The following is a 14,828-nucleotide window of genomic DNA, read 5'->3' on the forward strand; positions in this document are numbered from 1 at the left end:
TTGTCAATTCTTCCCTTCCCTCTCGTACCACCCCCTCCCCGGGCACTTTCCCTTGCAACCGCAAGAGATGCAACACTTGTCCCTTTACCTCCCCCCTCGACTCCGTTCAAGGACCCAAGCAATCGTTCCAGGTGCGACAGAGGTTTACCTGCATCTCTTCCAACCTCATCTATTGCGTCCGCTGCTCTAGATGTCAGCAGATCTATATCGGTGAGACCAAGCGGAGGTTGGGCGATCGTTTCGCCGAACACCTCCGCTCGGTCCGCAATAACCAAGCTGACCTCCCGGTGGCTCAGCACTTCAACTCCCCCTCCCACTCCGCCTCCGACTTCTCTGTCCTGGGTCTCCTCCATGGCCACAGCGAGCAGCACCGGAAATTGGAGGAACAGCACCTCATATTCCGTTTGGGCAGTCTGCATCCTGGGGGCATGAATATCGAATTCTCCAAATTTTGTTATTCCTTGCTGTCTCCTCCCCTTCCGCCGTCCCCCTGCTGTCTCTTCCCCTCCCCCCGGCTTCGGGCTCCTCCTCCTTTTTCCTTTCTTGTCCCCACCCACCCCCGCCCCCGATCAGTCTGAAGAAGGGTTTCGGCCCGAAACGTTGCCTATTTCCTTCGCTCCATAGATGCTGCTGCACCCGCTGAGTTTCTCCAGCTTTTTTGTGTAACCTTTATCAAGCATAATTGATTTCAAACCTTGAATTTCTGCTGGAATTGTGGTAAATAAATGTGTCTTCTCCCAAATATGTAAATCTGAAGTATAAAGAATGCTCACCAATGCAAATTTAATTACAGCAATTTAAAGTATTTAGAGCTGAATATTGTTCATCCAATTAGGTTACTGCAATCCAGCAAAGGAAATTTAATAAACTTTAGGAACATTTCGAGCAGGGTTTTCAGGGGAGACTGATTAGGGAATTACAGAACACGATAAGTATTTGGGAGGCAATAATGACAAATGCAGATTGACACCGAGAAGGCACACTAACACAAATACCATCACCAGTCACATCTTCCTCTTATCTCTTTTGGCTTTCTGCAGGGACCATTTGCTCTGTGACTCCCTGATTCACGCATCCCTCGCAAGCCATCCTTCCCCTTCCCCAGGCACTAACATTGTAACCGTAGAGGGTGTAACACCTGTCTCTTCAACTCCGTCCCCACCTCCATTCAGAAACCTCAGGCTTTTGCATTCAGTGTTGTTCTTTCCTCTACATGAATGATGCCAAACACAGACTAGATGATCGTTTTCCTGAGCACCTGCACGCTGTCTGCTGTGCACATTCAGATTTCCCAAATGCCAGCCATTTATTATCTCCCACATCGATTTGTCTTACCTCAGCCCCTCCCACTGTCAAATGCAAACTAGAGGAACAGCTCTCATATTTACCCCATGTAGTCTACAATCATAGAGCATGATCATTAAATTATCTCGCTTCTAGTAACCCACATCCTCTCAATACATTTCTTCTCCTTCCATCGATCCAGGTCCTCACTCACACCCCTACTTCCTGTTTTATACCCCCTCCCCCCCCTTCTCCCTATTAACTTGTTTCTTTTCCCCACACACTATTCCAGTGGAACCCCCCCACCCCGGTGTTTCTATCTGCTATATTCCCTCCTCATCCAGTTCTTTTCTTTATCTAAGATTGACACAAAACACTGGAGTAACTCAATGGGACAGGCAGCACCGCTGGATAGAAGGAATAGGTGACATTTCCGGGTCAAGACCCTTCTTCAGACTCTATTCACATTCTGTAGAAGGGTCTCGACCGGAACGTTGCCCATTCCTTCTATCCTGAGATGCTGCCTGTTCCACAGTTCCTTCCCACACATTTTGTCAAATCAGCATCTGCAGTTTCTTCCTACTCCTTTCTTCACCTTCCTTTCAAGAATCCAGATTCCAGAATCTGCAGCCACTTATCACTATCCTTCCCTCCCTGACCAGATTGTGATCTGCAAATCAACCCCACCTCACCTGCATCTACCTATTGCTTACTAGCTCTTGCCCCTTGCCTCAGCCCTCCCCCCACCTCTTCATACTGATTACTCCCTTTCTGCTCTTTCAGCGTAGATGAAGGGTTCAAAAACATTCTTCCATTTCTCTCAACAGATGCTGCTTGATTTGCTGCGTTCCACCAACAACTCTCTTTTTTTCTCTGCACTGAACTGGGGTAGACATATGACTTTGAAAGATTTGTCCAACATCAATGCCCATGGGGCTGGTAGCAGTAACACCTCAGAGGATTTCAAAGCTGTTTCCATGGAGTTGTTAAAATGCTACTCACAGAAAAGGGGTCATGTATTTTTAGACTAACATACACCCAAGTGACATATTTAAAACTGAAAGCATACTTTGCCATTGTAAACTCCAACAACATGCTTTGCCAGTGTAACAAAATAAAGCTGGAAATTGAATGCTAATTTTAAACTGAAATACCTGTAAACTGAATCTAGATAAGGCTGTGATTCTTTAAACTCTGTTATACTTAGTCATGTTGAATTCAACCAGCATTGCGATGCTATTTTGAACATCAAGTTTATTGTTGTGCTTGTGAGAATTTAGATCATTGATTTATCATTTGCTTCTTTAGAATGATGTTATCCACTATTCCAAACCTTGTGATGGCATTTGTAGTCAAATAAAAGTGGTCCTTAGCTCTCCCTGAACCATCAGTCATGTTATTTATGCAATTGAGTCTGTTACTAAATGCATGGGAAAAGACTATGTGAATACATATATTCCCCCTGGGGCTCTGCAGTAAGAACATAACTTTTACATTCAGTGGCAGTTACTGTGCTATTTGAGTGCCAACAAGAATTAGGACTGGCATGTACAATTTGTACATCTATCTTATCTATTAACTATTAAAATTCTGATCTTGGATGTGTGTGTGTGCGTGTGCACGCGTGTGTGTGCGTGTGTGCGTGTGTGTGTGTATAATCACTTCTGCTCCGAAAAACGACGCCGTGACGGTAACATTTTTACATATTCATGTAGAGTTTTATCCCGTGGATTCAGAACACGTCTTACCTGAAAAATTTGAGCTTTATTTCTTGAGTTATTAATGAAAATGTTAAAAAAATTCAAATGACTTAGAAAATAAACAAGCTAATGATATCACAATGGTTCTGCTTGCGCGGCCTGCTTCACACTGTTTTCCATGCGCTGCTGCGCCTGCTGCCGATTGCTTTCCACACGCTGCGAGTTACCCCATTACCCCCCCGACTCTCAGTCCATTGTTCACCGCCCGCTAGCCGTGGCCCCGCCCGCTCACCATCTGCCCCGCCCGCCGTCGGCCCCGCCCGCTCACTGCGACCCCGCACGCTTGCATGGACCCATCCTCTCAAAAGACATAAATCATAAACCACAGCACAAAAGGCAGCAAGCTCCCCTCTCCTCACCATGGCCTCGCCTGCCCGCTCGCCCTGCTCCCCCTGCTCCCCACTCCCCACTCCCCACTCCCCAATCCCCGCTCCCCACTCTCCACTCCCCACTCCCCTCCCCCCCGCTCTGGATTGAAGCCACTGCCCGATAAACCCTCCTCATCTCCCCCCCACCACCTCCTCTCCCCTCCTCTTCCTCCTCCTCCTCCTCCTCTCCCTGTCCTCCTCCTCCCACTCCCTGCCCTCCTCCTACTCTCCCCCTCCTCCTCCTCTCTCCCTCCTCCTCCTCCTCCTCCTCCTCTCCTCCTCCTCCTCCTCCTCCTCCTCCTCCTCCTCCTCCTCCTCCTCCTCCCCCCTCCTCCTCCTCTTCCCCCTCCCCCTCCTCTTCCCCCCTCCCCCTCCTCCTCCTCTTCCCCTCCCTCCTCTCCCCCTCCTCCTCCTCCTCTTCCTCTTCCTCCTCTCCCCCTCCTCCTCCTCTCCACCCCTTCCTCCTCTCCCCCTTCCTCTGCCCCCTCCTCTTCCTCACCACCCCCTCCTCGTCTCCCCCACTCCTTCCCTCCTCCCTCCTCCCTCCCCCGCCCCTCCCTCCCCTCCCCCTCCTCTTCCTCTCCCCCCTCTCCTCTCCCCTCTAGTAACTATTAAAAATCTGATCTTGGATCTTGGAAGGAACTGCAGATGCTGGAAAATGGAAGTTAGACAAAAGTGCTGGAGAAACTCAGCAGGTGCAGCAGCATCTATGGAGCGAAGGAAATAGGCAACGTTTCGGGCTGAAACCCTTCTTCAGACTGATGTAGGATGGGGCGGGGGGGCGGGGAGGAGAAAGGAAGAGGAGGAGTCCGAGGGCTGAGGGAGAGCTGAGAAGAGGAGGAGATAGCATGTTTATGCCATTAGGGTGCAAACTGCCCACACAGAATATGAGGTGCTGCGCCTCCAATTTCCGGTGGTGCTCACTCTGGCCATGGAGGAGGCCCAGGCCAGAAAGGTTGGGTTCGGAATTGGAGAGGGAGTTGAAGTGCTGAGCCATGGGAGATCAGGTTGGTTAATGCGGGCCGAGCGGAGTTGTTTGGCGAAAAGATCGCCAAGTCTACGCTTGGTCTCACCGATGTAGATCAGCTGACATCTGGAGCAGCGGATGCAATAGAGGTTGGAGGAGGTGCAGGTGAACCTCTGTTGCACCTGGAATGACTGCTTGGGTCCTTGAATGAAGTTGAGGGGGGAGGTAAAGCGACAAGTGTAGCATCCCTTGTGTTTGCAAGGGAAAGTGCCCGGACAGGGGGTGGTGAGGGAGGGATGGAATGAATTGACCAGGGAGTTACGGAGGGAGCGGTCTTTGCGGAAAGCAGACGGGGTGGGAGATGGGAAGATGTGGCCAGTGGTGGGGTCGCGTTGGAAGTGGCGAAAATGATGGAGGACTATTTGTTGTATGTGACGGCTAGCTGGGTGAAAGGGGAGGACTAGGGGGAGGACTCTGCCCTTATTACGAGTGGGGGGATGGGGAGAGAGAGTAGTGTTATGGGGTATTGAAGAGACCCTGGTGAGAGCCTCATCTATAGTAGGGGAGGGGAACCCCGTTCCCTGAAGAATGAGGACATTTCCGACGCCCTGGTGTGGAATACCTCATCCTGGGAGCAGATGCGGCGTAGATGGAAGAATTGGGCGTAGGGGATGGAGTCCTTACAGAAAGTAGGGTGGGAAGAAGTGTAATCCAGATAGCCATGGGAGTCAGTAGGTTTATAGTGGATGTTGGTCAGAAGTCTATCACCTGCGATGGAGATAGTGAGGTCAAGAAATGGTAGGGAAGTGATGGAAATGGTCCAGGTGTATTTGAGTGCCAGATGGAAGTTAGTGGTGAAGCGGACAAAGTCAGTCAGTTGTGTTTGGGTGCAGGAGGTGGCACCAATGCAATCATCAATGTAGCGTAGGTAGAGGTCGGGGATGAGGCCCTGGTACACCTCGAACAAGGATTGTTCGACGTACCATCCAAAGAGGCAGGCATAGCAGGGGCCCATGCGCGTGCCCATAGCTACGCCTTGTATTTGGAGGAAATGGGAGGAGTCAAACAAGAAGTTATTGAGGGTAAGGACTAACTCCGCTAGGTGGAGGAGAGTATCAGTGGATGGGTATTGGTTGGTTCTCCGGTCGAGGAAGAACCAGAGGGCTTTGAGACCCTCCTGTTGGGGGATAGAGGTGTAGAGTGACTGGACATCCATGGTGAAGATGAGGGGATGGGGTCTTACAGAGAGGAATGCCCGGAGACGACGGAGAGTGTCTGAGGTGTCTTGAGCATAGGTCGGGAGAGATTTAACCAGGGGGATAGGATGGAGTCAAGGTATGTGGAAATAAATTCGGTAGGACACGAACAGGCAGAGACAATGGGTCTACCAGGATAGTCAGGTTTGCGGATTTTGGGGAGAAGGTAAAATCGGGCCGTGCGGGGCTGGGGAACAATGAGGGAGGCTTGGAGGCTGGGGGGGGGGGGGGGGGGGGGGGGGGGGGGGGGGGGGGGGGGGGGGGGGGGGGGGGGGGCAGGGAGCCGGAGTGGATGAAGTCAGTGATGGTGCAAGAGATAGTGGCCTGGTGCTTCTCTGTGGGGTCATGGTCCAGGGGTAAGTAGTAGGAGGTGTCCGAGAGTTGGCGCGTGGCCTTGGCTTTGTAGAGATCAACGCGCCAGACTACCATGTCGCCTCCCTTGTCGGCGAGTTTGATAACCCAGTCTGGGTTGTTGCGGAATGGGTCGATGGCTGTGCGTTCAGGGGGGGGAGAGATTGGAGTGAGACAGGGGGAGAGATTGGAGTCCAATAGGAGGGGGTCCGTTGGAGACGGGAAAAAGGGATCATCAATAGGGGGCGAGGACTCCTTCCCATGGAAGAATGCTGTGAGGCGGAGGTGACGGTAGAAGAGCTCCAAGTCATAGTGGGCGCGGAACTCATTGAGGTGGGGATGGAGGGGGACAAAGGTAAGGCCTCTGCCGAGGACCGACCATTCAGTGTCGGAGAAGGGGAGGTCAAGGGGGATGGTGAACACAAGGCAGGGATGGGGGTTGGGGCCGGAGGAGGGCAGGTGAGTGGACTGAGGCCGAGGCAATGTCTGGTGCGGGGGGTGGTGGGTGGTCAGGGAGGAGGGGGGGCATGAAGACTGTAATGTGGATGGGGAAGAGCTGAGGTCACATGGTTTGAGGGGGATGGGGAAGACCCAGTGGAACAGCCACTGAGGTCACCAGGGTTAGAGGGACTGGCACTAGGACCCTGCGCAGTCAAACCCAGGGTAGTGGGAATTTGCAGCGTGGAATCTTTAGGCCCAGTGCTGAGTCCAGGCTGCAGGTAAGGCGACAACTGTGGGCTGCTGGGGGGCAGTGGAGTGGCAAGGGTCGGTGGAATCGATGGTAGGAGTCCACGGGTAGTGGAGTCCGGGTCGACGGGCGATGTGTGGGAGGTCCCGGTGGCCAGATGGTCGTGGGGCGGCGCGATTCGGCCAGCCCGGTGAGGGGACGAGGTGAATAGAACACGGTGTAGCGGCCAGATTCGGTGAGCCCCGGTCCGGCGGCTATGTTCGGTAGGTCCGGTGCAGCAGCATGTGTGTGGGTGTGTGTGTGTATAATCACATGTGCTCCGAAAAATGACGCCCTTACATTAAAATGTTTACATATTCTTGTAGAGATTTATCTGGTGGAATCCAAAATTGTCTTACCTGAAAAATTTGTTCTTTATTTCCCGAGATATTTATGAAAATGTTCAAAAATTTCAAATAACTTTGAAATTAAAAAAACGTTGGCTTTGACTGATGATGTGATAACGTCACAATGGCTGCACGTTATGTTCACGTGCTGTGAGTCACGTCGCCCGGCCGCGCCGCTCGCAAGACTTTGAAAAAACCCCACTGTCATCTTGTTCGTGCTGCGAGTGGTCACGCCCCCTCCCCCCCACCCGCACCCCGACCACCCATTCTCAGTTGGGAGGGAGGTTCGCGAACCAGCACTCCCCTCTGATGATGCGCCCACACCCTGAACCCCGCAAACTCTACCCCCCTCCCCCCTCACTCCCCCTTCCCTCTCACCCTCTCTGTCCCTCCTCACACCCTCTCTCCCCGTCCCACCCCTCCTCCCTCCTTCCCCCTCCCCATCTCTCCCCCCTCTCACCCCCTCTCACCCTCCCCCTCTCTCTCACCCCCCTCTCTTCCCCTCTCTCTCCCCCCCCCTCCTCCCCCCCTCTCTCTCCCTTCCCCTCTCTGCACCCCCTATCTCTCCCTTCTCTCTCTCTGCCTCTAACCCTCTGTCTCTGCCCCTCTCTCTCCATCTCTGCCCCTCTCTCCCTCTGCCCCTCTCTCCATCTCTGCCCCTCTATCTCTGTCTCTGCCCCTCTCTCTCTGTCTCTGCCCCTCTCTCTCTGTCTGTGCCCCCTCTCTCTCTGCCCTCTCTCTTTACCCCTGCTCCCTCTCTAGACGCGCCTGCGAGTTGGGGAATATGCGTCAATGGATAGGGCGTGGATAGGGTAATAGGAGCCAATGAATAATATTAATATAATACCAAGGGGGGTGGTTAGTGTGTGTGTGATGCCGCAGGCCGCCCCCTCACCCCCGCAACCGCACGGTCCAGTAACTATTAAAATTCTGATCTTGGATATGTGTGCACGTGTATGTGAGTGTGAGTGTGTGAGCGTGTGTGTGTGTGCGTGCGCGTGTGCGTGTGTGTGTGTGTGTGTGTGTGTGCGTGTGCGTGTGCGTGTGCGTGTGCGTGTGCGTGTGTGTGTGTGTGTGTGTGTCAAGAGTCAAGAGTCAAGAGTCAATTTAATTGTCATTTGGACCCCTAGAGGTCCAAACGAAATGCCGTTTCTGCAGCCATACATTACACACAAATAGACCCAGACACAACATAATTACATTTTACATAAACATCCATCACATAGCTGTGATGGAAGGCCAAAAAAAAACTTATCTCTCCACTGCACTCTCCCCCCCCCTGATGTCAGAGTCAAAGTCAAAGCCCCCGGCTGGCGATGGCGATTGTCCCGCGGCCATTGAAGCCACGCCGGGTGGTGCGAGGTCGCACACCGGGTCTTGGTGTTGGAGCCCCCGGTGTGCGCTCGTAAAGTCCCGCGGCCGTTCCAGCCGCGCGGGGCAATGGTGTCAGGCCCCGCTCCAGGAGCTCTTCGACCCCGCAACTCGGGCGGGAGAATTCGCCGTTGCAGGAGCCCCGAAAAGCGGTCTCTCTCCAGGGATCCGCGGGCTCCCGGCGCCGCTGTCCGCAGACCCGCAGCAGCAGCCTCCGACTCAGCAGCAGCAGCAGCAGCAGCAGCAGCGCTCCTCCACCGCTCCAACCGCTCCGGACTCGGCCAGCCCCGCGACGGCGACGGTGAGTAGCACCTGAGTCCCCGGCTTCTTCCTGTTGGAGGCCGCTCCTCGTTGCGGCCTCAACGACAACGGAAACCCGACGAGAAAAAGGTCGGGTCTCCAGTGCAGGGAGAGATTTAAAAAGTTTCCCCCCCCCTCCCACCCCACCCCCACCCCCCCCCACACACACACCCCAACAAAAAACACAAAAAAAACTACACCAAAACACAGACAGAAAAAAACAAAAACGCGGACAGACTGCAGAGGCCGCTGCTGGCCAGAGCCGCGCCGCCTACCGGATCTGTGTGAGTGTGTGTGTGTGAGTGTGTGAATGTGTGTGTGAGTGTGTGTGTGTGTGTGTGAGTGTGTGTGTGTGTGTGTGTGTGTGCGTGTGCGTGTGTGTGCGCGTGTGTGTGTGCGTGTGTGCGTGCGTGTGTGTGTGCGTCTGTGTGTGTGTGTGCGCGCACATGTGTGAGTGTGAGTGTGCGTGTGTGTGTGTGTGCGTGCGCGTGTGCGTGTGTGTGTGTGTGTGTGTGTGTGTGTGTGTGTGCGCGTGTGCGCGTGTGTGTGCGGGTGTGTGTGTGCGCATGTGCGTGTGTGCGTGCGTGTGTGCGTGTGTGTGTGTGCGTGTGCGCGTGTGTGCGTGATGAGCTTTATTTCTCGAGTTGTTCACAAATCTGAAATCTCTTTGAAAATAAACAAAGCTGATGATGTCACAATGGGTCTGCAGAGTGCTTCCCGCTGTGCACTGTTTTCCACGCGCTGCGAATGACATCACCCCCCCCGACTCTCAGGTCTTTGTTCATCAACCGCTCACCGTGGCCCCTCCTGCTCGCTCGTGGCAGCAGGGCTGCCCACTTGCCATGGCCCCGCCCACTCAAAAGATGCCACAAATCGGAAACCCCAGCTCCAAAAGGCAGCAATCTCCCCACTCCTTGCCATGGCCCTGCCTGCTCGACCCGCTCCCCACTCCCCACTCCCCCGCCCCCTCCGGCTTTGGATTGTAGCCGTTGCTCCTCCTCTCCACGCCCTCATCCTCCTCTTCCTCCCCCCCCATCTTCTCCCTCCCCTCCTCCACCTCCTCCTCCTCCTCCCCCCTCCTCCTCCTCTCCCCTTCCTCTTCCTCTCTCCGCTCCTCCTCCTCCTCTCCACCCCCTCCTCTGCTCCCCCCCATATCCACTACCCCCCCCCTCCTCTCCCCTCTCTCTCCCCCACTCTCTCCCACCCCTTTCTCCCCCCTTCTCTCTCCCCCCCCCCCCATCGCGCTTAAGGGACGGGACTCAACGGGTCCCCCTTGGTCTAGTATACTTATAAAACTCTCATTTTGTCCTCTTTCAGTTACCGTTTTTTTTTAATTTGCGCAAAAATAATCCCCTATAGCGCTAGGATTTTTCACCAATTTATTCGCCATTCTCCTGTTCTACATGTGCATAAAGCTTTATTCCGATCAGTGAAATATTACAAAGGTTTTTGGTCTGTTTTGGACGCTGCTTCCGGCACCCGCCTTTAATCACCGGCGGCGAGAATAAAGCTGAAGGAGCGGAGTGCGGGCGAGGGCTGTTGTGTTCGCGGGTGGGGGCTGCTGTGTTCACGGGTGGGGGCTGCTTCGGCATGGTCTGCTGTGTTTACGGGCTGCTGTGTTCGCGGGAGGGGGCTGATGTGAGGCTGCTATGTTCGCGGGCGGAGGCTGCTCTGTTCACAGGCGGGGGCGGCGGCAACCACGACAAGCCGGGTGCTGGTGAGTGCAGCCGGGGCTGGGAGCCACTGAGTGCAACAGGCACCGGGTTCTAGAGCCAGTGAGTGCATCCGGAGTCAGATCCTGGCGCTGGTGAGTGCGGTTGCAGCTGGAGTTGCTGAGACCACACACCCCCCTCTGGCAGTGAGGTCAAGGATGAGGGTCCAGACTAAGAACAATCCATCCTACAAGACCTCAACAGCGGACCAGGCGGACAAAGTTATCTCGAACTCAACGGCTGTTAAGGTGGATGAAGGCTGCACCAGATCTATCAGCTCCAATCGTCTTGGTTCATTTGCCATAGGAATTAGTTGATTGATTTATGAAGGACCATGTGCTTCTTGAAGTGCAACGTCATGTACACATGAAACAAACACACGAGCCCTGCAGAGCTGGAGAAGGGCAACTAAAGGAAGAACAAGGTCAATACACCTTTTTCTGGAAAGGTCTTGATACTAAACAACCGAGGATCCATGGAGTAGGTTTTGCCATCCGAAACAGCCAACTTCAGAAGCCGACAGAGCATCCACTGGGGATCAACAAAAGTCTTATGGCTCTACAAATCCAGCTCATCAAGAACCAATACACCACCATCATCAGCGCCTATGCTCCAACTATGGACGCTGAAGATGAAGTAAGGGAGAACTTCTACGCCCAACTTGACAACGCCCTTTTCGCTGTTCCCAACGATGACAAGATCATTCTCTTCGGAGACTTCAATGCCATAGTGGGGAAAGATCATAGGTTCTGGACCGGAACAATTGGCAAGGAAGGAGTTGGCAAGGTCAATGCCAATGGAACACTCCTCCTCACCAAATGTGCTGAACACAACCTGGTGATTACATAAACTTTATTTTGCCAGAAAAACAAGCACAAAGTTTCATGGCAGCATCCACGTTCCAAACATTGGCACCTCATCGACTATATCATCGTACGATCCCATGACCAACAAGATGTACTGAAAACAAGAGCTGTTACTGGTGCTGACGAGTGCTGGACAGACGATCGTCTCATCTCGTCCACCATGAGAATGAAGATTCGGCACAAAAGGAAACATCAAAACCAGAACACCATCAAGAAATTCAATGTTGACGTCCTTCAAGACATCAACCATGTACAGAAGTTTTAACAAAAACTTCAAGAACAACTGCCTCAACAAATCACACCATCTGTCGAAGAACACTGAAATCTATTGAAGAACATTATAATTGTATCCTGCAAGGAAACAATTGGGTTCAAGTCAAAAAAACATCAGGGTTGGTTTGACAATAATGACAAACAACTCCAACAATTGATCGATGGAAAGAGAAAAGCTTTCATCACCTTATAAAATGACCAACAGTCGGCTATCAAAAGGAAGTGCTATCAGGAATGCAAGGCTGCATTCAAGACGAGCACCCTGAACCTGAAAAAACAATGGTGGAGGGAGAAAGCTCAGGAAATCCAACAACTAGCAGACGCCAACGATACTGAGGCTTTTTCAACACCACCAAAGCCATTTTTGGTCCAACCACTCATGGTCAAGCCACTCTCAAAAGCAAAGGAGGGTCAACAACCCTGAAGAAAAATGCTGACATCAAATCTAGATGGAGGGAGCACTTTGAAGATCTTCTGAATCGAACCGCCTCATTTGACAGGAATGTGATCAACAACATTCCAAAGAAGCCTGTTGATGACACCCTAAGCAGATTACCATCACTTGAAGAAATCAAGGAAGCCATCAAAACCTTGAAAAACAACAAGGCAGCGGGACTCGATGGAATACCAGCTGAGGTCTACAAAATTGGAGGTAACCTGCTCCATTACCATCTGTATCAACTTCTCGTCAAGATCAGGACAAATGAAGATGTACCAAGAGACTTTAGAGACTCAGCAATCGTTACAATCTACAATAGGAAAGGCGATCAACCTGACTGTGGAAACTATCGTGGAATTTCCCTATTAGCAACAGCAGGCAAATTCCTCGCCTGCTTCATGAACAACCGACTCAAGCCTTTCGCCGAGAAGATCCTTCCATAGACACAAGCTGGCTTTAGACCATCACGTGAAACAGCTGACATGATCTTCACAATGCGTCAGCTACAAGAAAAATGTTGTGAACAACTTCAACCTTTGTACATGGCATTCATCGACTTCACTAAGGCCTTCAACTCGGTGTCAAGGGAACTCTTATGGGACGTCCGATCCACCATTGGCTGTGCTGAAAATTACATTAGAGTCCTGAGATTCCTCAATGAGGACATGCTTGCCATAGTGATGACCAGCAACTGTGAGTCGTTTCAAGTCAGAGCAGGAGTGAAACAGGGATGCGTGATTGCCCCAACACTGTTCACCATCTTCATTGCGACAACCATCCACATCATCCCGGACGACCTACCCCCATGAATCAAAATCGTCTACAGTACAGATTCAATCTTGCCCATCTCAAGTCGAAAACTATGACATCTATGAGCTCCCTCATCGAGTTCCAATACGCAAATGACAACTATTAGAAGATCCTGACTGCCTTCAACAATGCATACACAAAACTTGAACTTACCATGAACTCCAAGAAGACTCAGGTTATCTACCAATCGTCACCAACTGAGACAAATCATAAAGAACCGTCAATTCAACTTGGTGAAACAACCCTGGAAAATGTGGATCACTTTCCATACCTTGGAAGTCACCTCTCCTCCAATATCGACCTTGATGACGAGATCCAACATCAACTTAAGTGTGCTGGAACAGCTTCGAACAAGTCTTTCAAAATCGTGACATCCGAACAGACACCAAAATGTTAGTGTACAAGGCAGTGGTGATTGCAACACTCCTGTATGCATCAGAAACATGAACAACATACTGACGCCATCTGAAAACACTTGAAAAGTTCCATCAATTATGTCTTCGAAGCAGCTAAAATATCAGTTGGGAAGACAGAAGAAAACATCTAGCATTGAAGCTTTCATCATCAAGAATAAATCAGGGAAGGTAGTGCATCAATGGATAACAAGGGAAATCAGGGATAGTATCAAAACAAAATATGAAGCATACAAATTAGCCAGAAAAAGCAGCTTACCAGAGGACTGGGAGAAATTCAGAGTCCAGCAGAGGAGGACAAAAGGCTTAATTAGGAAAGGGAAAATAGATTATGAAAAAAAACTGGCAGGGAACATAAAAACTGACTGCAATAGTTTTTATAGATATGTGAAGAGGAACAGATTAGTTAAAACAAATGTAGGTCCCTTGCAGTCAGAAACAGGCGAATTGATCACGGGGAACAAACACATGGCAGACTAATTGAATAACTACTTTGGTTCTGTCTTCACTAAGGAAGATATAAATAATCTGTCGGAAATAGCAAGGGACCAGGGGTTAAATGAGATGGAGGAACTGAGTGAAATCCCGGTTAGCCGGGAAATGGTGTTAGGTAAATTGAATGGATTAAAGGCCGATAAATCCCCAGGGCCAGATAAGTTGCATCCCAGAGTACTTAAGGAAGTAGCCACAGAAATAGTGGATAATTTTTCAAAACTCTTTAGATTCTGTAGTTCCTGAGGACTGGAGGGTAGCTAATGTAACCCCACTTTTTAAAAAGGGAGGGAGAGAAAAAACGGGGAATTACAGACCAGTTAACCTAACATCGGTGGTGGGGAAAATCCTGGAGTCAGTTATTAAAGATGGAATAGCAGCACATTTGGAAAGTGGTGAATTCATTGGACAAAGTCAGCATGGATTTATGAAAGGTAAATCATGTCTGACGAATCTTATAGAATTTTTCGAGGATGTAACTAGTAGAGTGGATAAGGGAGAACCAGTGGATGTGTTATATCTGGACTTTCAGAAGGCTTTCGACAAGGTCCCACATAAGAGATTAGTATGCAAACTTAAAGCACACGGTGTTGGGGGTTCAGTATTGATGTGGATAGAGAACTGGCTGGCAGACAGGAAGCAAAGAGTAGGAGTAAACGGGTCCTTTTCAGAATGGCAGGCAGTGACTAGTGGGGTATCGCAAGGCTCAGTGCTGGGACCCCAGCTATTTTCAATATATATTAGTGATCTGGATGAGAGAATTGAATGCAACATCTCCAAGTTTGCGGATGACACAAAGCTGGGGGGCAGTGTTAGCTGTGAGGAAGATGCTAGGAGGCTGCAAGGTGACTTGGATAGATTGGGTGAGTGGGCAAATGCATGGCAGATGCAGTATAATGTGGATAACTGTGAGGTTATCCACTTTGGTGGCAAAAACAGGAAAGTAGACTATTATCTGAATGGTGGCTGATTAGGAAAAGGGCAGATGCAACGAGACCTGGGTGTCATGGTACACCAGGCATTGAAAGTAGGCATGCAGGTGCAGCAGGCAGTGAAGAAAGCAAATGGTATGTTAGCATTCATAGCAAAAGG

Source organism: Leucoraja erinacea, chromosome 4 (assembly GCF_028641065.1).
Source record: "Leucoraja erinacea ecotype New England chromosome 4, Leri_hhj_1, whole genome shotgun sequence".
Classification (NCBI taxonomy): domain Eukaryota; kingdom Metazoa; phylum Chordata; class Chondrichthyes; order Rajiformes; family Rajidae; genus Leucoraja; species Leucoraja erinaceus.